The following is a 6898-nucleotide window of genomic DNA, read 5'->3' on the forward strand; positions in this document are numbered from 1 at the left end:
TGACTCATTTTTAGGAGTGTTTCTCTAGGTATGCATACTGTCCTTCTGAGTAAAAATCTGTCAGTGATGGTGGATAAAAAGTAACCAATAACTTTTTTTAGGTCAAGAACAAATACAGTTCTCAAGTTAAAGCATTCAAAACCACAAGGGACAGAGTTCTGAGAGACAAAACCAATGGTACACTGATTTTGGTTTTCTTTATGTATTGTATGCATCTACAGACTGAACAGACTAAAAACAGACAGATCAATTAGTAAGAATTGACAAAAGTAAAAAAAAATCCCTTCCCTGCTCTGTTTGCCCACCTAAACTTTGCATCCAATGGCTTCAAATTTTATTGCCTTCTATAAGCAAGCAAACCATGGAAAAGTCCCAGCAGGAATTTCTGCTGACAAGCACTTGGCATTCTTCCTTCTGCAGTCAGACAATAGGGAACCTAAACTGTCTAAACCCTTAAAGAAGAGTTACTGTAGTTAACAGCCATGTAATAGTTTGCTAAGTCTTGGTAGTAAACTTATGCCAATGAACCATGGCAAAGAGCAGATGCCTTTACACTGAAACATCTTTCTGGTTTTTGAGCTGGCAGGACAATCCCAAGCTAAAATACAACATTTTTAATGGGCAGGAAGATCATCAGCAAGACCCAGCTATAAACAAAATATTTAAGATCCCATTTTGCCAAACTGTCATCACAGAAAAATTCAACTCTAAAAAACTCACAGAATCTTCATCTTCTGCATCAGCATCGGCATCAGCATCTCCTGGGGGCTCAGCTGGTCTCAGCTGTCGTCCAGAACCTGAAAGCAGCACACAGGTTGTTGGTGCTTGCAGGATCCACACAGAGCACAGAGCAGTCAGCTTGCAAGCTGAAACCCTCTGGACCAGCATGGTGAGGGATGTGCACAGGCCAGTGGAAAGGCCTGCCTTAATTTAGATTCCTGGCATCACAGAGTAGTTTGGGTTAGAAGGGACCTTAAAGACCATCTAGTTCTCCCTACTAGCCATGGGCAGGGGTTATAATCAGCTAACTTCTAGTTCTACATTGTCTCCCATCTGGGGGTTTTTCTCCTTCACAAAAGCCTTTACATTTCTGGATATTCATAGTTCTGATATCTTTGGAAAAAGAAAAGCAGTGACCATCTGCTGACCCCTGTCTCCTGCACCAGCCCCCACCTTTCCAAAGGGACTGAGTGTAGCCCACAATGAAGGCTTAGAGGGATTGGAGACCAGAAAAAGGGGAGGAGAGGTGTGCAGAGGGAATCTGAAGTGTTCTTCCCTGAGTTGTTTTATTCTTCAAAATATCAAAATCAGTAATTAAAAGTTTTTTAATTCCCAATAAATTAAATTGACTGAAATTCCTCATATTGAAACTCTGCTTCTGACAAAGGTCTTAAAAACAGGAGAACATCATGAAGTGTTGATAGTCATAAAGAGTCTGTTTTCTTAGTTTTTAAAGGTATTGAGGGCAGACAGAGATGAGGCAAAGGAGATGGGCTGTCTGAAAGTATGATTCTCTCGAAATGCCTTAAATTGGGCACCAAAGAATGAAACCAGCATGAATTAGAACATGTTTTCAGAGATCCAGGCTTAGCCAGTAGAGGAAAGTGTGGCTGAACTACATATTCCCTAATGCACCAGCTATTCACATACCCAAGTCCTTGTCCTAATAACTATGTCTCTTTCCTGTCTCCATGCTTGTTTTTTCCAAGCCATCAGGCTGTCTAGCTCTCTGACACTCAGTTCTGCAACTGCCATTACTATACATAGTTTTGGCTCTCCTAAACAGATCCTCTGGCTTAAAAATAGGCTCAAAAACTAGAGAAAACAATTGACAAGAAGAACTGTGCAACTCATTGTCTGTTTTAAATGGAGAGTCCTTGGGCTGGAACACATTTCTGGATGTTACATGCTGTGTGTGCAGACAAGATGGCATGACTTAGTCATGTCTGCAATCACTCTGACCAACACACATTGCCAAGCTCTTGTTAGAGTGGCTGGGATTTTGCTGGTCACTCTTCATAGTTTCTGATCTCCTATGTTTCTTTTTTCCTTGATTTTTTGAATATGAAATTATATAGTACAGGCAAAGTTTTGAAAGAGTTATGTCATCGTGATCAGTGATGGACCACTTTGTTAAGATGAATGGAAATAGTGCACTTCCAGTGGGAATATCCTGTAACAGTCTACGGGTCAAATTTCCAGACTTGATAGAATAGAAGGCAATCTTCATTAGATATATGTACAGCATCATAATCAGCTGTCGGGCTCCTGGGAACTGGGATCAACCCAGTACACATCAGGGCTGCCAGACCATGCCTCCTTTAGCCTTCACAGCACTAGTCCTGACACCTACAAAGGACAATTCTAGAAAATTCTAGAAAATTGTTTTAATGCTGATTCTAACTCAGATTAAAGACCTGCTTGAAATGTAGCTTGATTTCTTTTTTTTTAAAGCTCTAGCATTTGCAATCTTCAGAAGCTCAAGAAAACTGGAAAATTAGCATAACCTTGTTTAAAAATTTAGACATGGATTTATGAACCTGATTTCAGGCATTTCTGTTTGAAAATTCTGGAATCCATTCATGAAGCACTTCACCACATGTATTTTAATAAGTGTCATATGAGGGGAAGAGCTGCAGGATTGAGGCTTGATTGTTTAATTTTGCTTAGTGCTTCTAAAGATTCAGGTGCCAACAATAAATTTTATGGCTGTTACTAAAATTCCAAGAAATAGTAAGGACTTAGTTTTGTGGCATTGCCATATTTTTCACTTGGGAGAATCCCACCCACAAGCCCTGCAGTCCAGTAGAGTGACTTAACAGAAAATTGCTTGGATTGCTGGAGTGTATGCTCTTCAGTGCAGCAGTTCAATGTTAACTGCAGCATTGATCCCTGGTGGCTGCCAATGATTTTGCTACTGGAAAAGAAACAGGAAAGAATTATCTGTGAGACTTCTTAGGCTGGTTCACTGCTGTTTCTCTTGTTTTACTCTGGTGTAAATTCAGTGACGCTTTAGTTGTCTGAACTAGAGCCATGCAAGTCCAGTACCTCTCCTAAACTGTGATAGTAGCGCCTTTTCCTAAAAAAAATCGAGGAACAGATTACTGTCCCCAGGGCTGACAGAGATGTGAGTGAGACTGCATGGAAGGGCATCAAATACACAGATGACCTTCCCTCCCAAAGCTTCACACCGAGGCCTTTCCATCCACCCCAATTTCCCCAAACTCTGCCTAGGCTGTGCCTCTACGATAATTAACCCGTGTCATGTAAGACTTGTTGTGCCCTTGATTCCTACTGTAGACTAAGATTTGCTTCTGATTATTTCCTGATTCAGAATACTTTCAAAAGGAATCTATAAAAGAGGGGAATGACAGTGTGTTTTCAGCAAAGCTGTCTTTCTGAGTAGAAAAGCCTGTGCCAATAAACTGTGATTTATATGCATGTCATTCTCATGCCCTGAATAGTAGCGAAGCCAACATTTTATAGATTTTAACTTTTTTTATGGGCCTTGGACAATCAATGCTTTGTTCAAATGTTTTCATAAACAAGATGGAATTTACATCAGTGACTATTTCTAATAGCCACTGGACTGACTTCAGAACAAGGGAATTTTTTGAAAGTAAGCAGTAGGAGTTATATAGGCTGGATCATTTTCATATCATGTGACTGAAATGTGTATCTGCTTCTTGAAATGCAATTATTTAAAAATTATTTTATCTTTAGCTTAGCAACCCAGATGTACTGTTTGGGAAAAACCACAAGAAAAAAGTAAAAACAGGTTATTTTTTTGGTATTCACATTCAGTGGGCAACAGTCTCCAAAATCACATTTGATATAATATAATGAATTCCAAGTATGACAGTGTCATTGAATTTAAATCAAGTGTGCTTTAATGTATTGTGTAAGGAGAAACCTGGCTTTAATCGGAACACTGGCATATAAAATTCCTGTGGTCTGTATACTTCAAAATAAAATAAAACAGTACATGAGAATACCAGAGATGTTAATAAAAGAAACAATAATGTCTTTAGCTGCTCATCCTAGCTTCTCTGCTCCCAGACTACAGCCCTTTCTCTGCAATTCTTCGATTTGGGCTTTTTGCTTTTTAAGATTTTCTACTAAAGTTATATTTGCATATGAATAGTGAATTTAAGTAACCGGCTCTTATCTTTAAGCATATTACTTTTCTTTGCATCAGCTTCAATGTTACTTCAAAAAATAGTTTCTCTTAACAGAAAGAAACCTGATCCATGGTAAATATCTGTCCACAGGTGAAAAGTTTTATGCTTTGCTCACTCACTTATTGTTATTTAAGGTCACAACCTGTGCCTTTTCTTTATGAGGATTTTGGCATTTGCTAGTTACCATTTCTAAGCTGTGACGAGGAACTAATAGTCTGTTTGTGCAGTGTTGTGGAAATAGCTCTGAGCCCATAGCCAGTTAGAAAACTTGTGCCTAGGCATGTACGCAAGGCTGGGACATCTTTAGATCAGGTCTTTTCTGACAGTGCAAAGCACACTCTGGGCACATAACCTCATTTGTGTTATCAATAAGGAGAAGAAGGAATGAATATTTTCAAGACAAACGACAGCAGTAATAATTTAATGTCATTGTCATTGTTGGAACTGTGTTTCACCCACTAAGGAATTCATACATGGAGGTCGGCAGTTTTCACCGTGCTCCCTCATGTGCTTATCTCTTGTTGTAAACAAAGATGTGCATGGCTGCTGTCATGGACAGCTTCAGCTGGCTCCTGTATCGTTCCTCTCTTCCTGCAACCATCAGTCCCTGTACCTGCAGGTCTGTCTGTCCCTCTGCCCTCAGGCACCCTGTCAGTGGGGCTGTTATTCCTCGTGTGTGAATGCCTGGTAACTGCTAATGCATTGCCCCAGAATGTCTTCTGTTTTTAAAACCACATCCCTCTCTCCAGATGGATGGTGTGCCTGATTTTTTTCCTCCACAGCTTGTTCTCCCTCTCTTGCAGGTATGGCAATTACTGGGATTCCTTTTCCTCCCTCAGAGCTCTCACAGCCGCCTGAGCAGTGCTGCTGTGAAGTCCTGCAGCCCCTTCTGATTCACTTCTTGTATTTGAAATAGGGAATACTTAGAATAGTTAGAATATTTTAAATCGTGGGCCCCAGTTCAGGAAAGCACTTGATAACAGGAACACTATGCACATGCCTGGCATTCGTCTTGGCCTCTCAAGAGCTCTTTTTCAGATAGGTAAGTTCACCTGACTTCCAAGCAAGCAATACTGGAGGAAAAATGATCCTGCAAGCATCAGCTGCAAAGATAAGAATATGAAAGTGCCTGCAAATAAACCTTGTTATGCATGTACTGTGTTCCTGAAGGAAGCTGCCATGAGGTTTAAACCACGTTTTATGGCACAGGCTCTCGCACAGTCTGTGCAGGCTCGACCACGAGCTCCAGAATGTTCATGGGATTTCCAGTAAGCAGCTCCAGTGATGCTGGGGAAAACCACCAGCAAAAAAATCAAAGAGGTTCGTCTTCTGCAGAGATTTCCTAGTGCATTCCAGAGACCTGGATTCATTCCATTGTCCTGCAAGATCCCGCGGACTGAGTTACAACAACTGCTGGGCAGGGCTCTGGGGCATGGCTGGAGCGCAGCGGGAATGCCGCGGCTGTCACTCTATAAGGCAGGATCCGTGGCCATGGGGAGATGTGGGCACTCAGTCACGGAGAAGGCTGCCTCTCCCAGCCCTGCATCGCAGGAATGCCGTGTTACTGCACTTGAACCGCTGCCAGCGTGACAGCGGGGGCACCCAGCAGCTCCACCTAGAAGAACCAGCTTGGCAGCTCTGAAAGGAACGGCTGCCACACTGGGAAAAGCAGCCGTTCTGCCTCAGAAAAGGTGTTAAAGTGAGGATCAACACCGCCCCTTTAGTGTTTCCCCTCTAGCCTGCGCTGGGAGTGGGACCCTCCCCACCAAGCCCTGAAATTTCTGTGGGATGAAGACAAAGGGCTGCTCTGTGGAATGAAGATAAAGATTTTGCTGCTGAAGGAGTTTTACAGGCCTTATTATCAGCGGGATGCTATCAGAACCAGCTGGGCCGGTGTTCAAGCTACACTCCTGCCTTTGTTTTGCACTGGTTTGGCAGTGCCCCTTGGCTGCACTCTGTCCCTGGGCTGCATACTTGTGCTGTGATGAATGTAGCTCAGACCTGGGAGCTGAAAACAGGGGCTTGTAGCACAGTCGTGCTAAAGGAGCAGCTACTCCCAAATAACCAACGTGTGTGAATAGTTTCCTTCCATTCAAGGCATGAACAAGATGTTTTGATTCATTGCCTTGGTATGTTAAGCTGCCCTTGTCGGCTGTTAGAGTACTTCATTAAAAGCCTTCAAATCATTTCATCTCAAAACCCTTTGAAAACAGAACATATATGTGAGTTACAAGCATGAGTCTCCTTGCCCAGTCAGAGGACTGTCCATGAAGTTAACACCTACTTTTATCAAAAGGAACAGTACTCTGCTCTGCAAAGTACGTCCAAGCAGAGAAATGTCTCGGGAATTAAGGTTTCTTGCAGACCACACTGAGCTCTGTAATATTTTATAGGGCATTTTCTACAGGTTGACTAATATCAGGAAAGATGTGTAAGAGCACTGGCAACTAAGAACTGATATAAACACTACCATAAAAAGAGAAACTAAGAGCCCCCAGATGAAAAGAAGAGTGAATGGCTTTCCCATGAGTGTGTGTTTATTGATAAGCTCTGCCCACAGATTTAAAAGTATTAAAAGCATTCCTGCTCACACTTCACAATAGGAGCAAAACCTTTAGGAAAGCTGATCAGAGAGGAGTTCTTTATTCTTACAGTGGGCCACCTTTCTTCTGATGGTAAAGATAAACTTAATAGAAACCATGGAACAATTCAGAGCA

Source organism: Aphelocoma coerulescens, chromosome 5 (genome assembly GCF_041296385.1).
Source record: "Aphelocoma coerulescens isolate FSJ_1873_10779 chromosome 5, UR_Acoe_1.0, whole genome shotgun sequence".
Classification (NCBI taxonomy): Eukaryota; Metazoa; Chordata; class Aves; order Passeriformes; family Corvidae; genus Aphelocoma; species Aphelocoma coerulescens.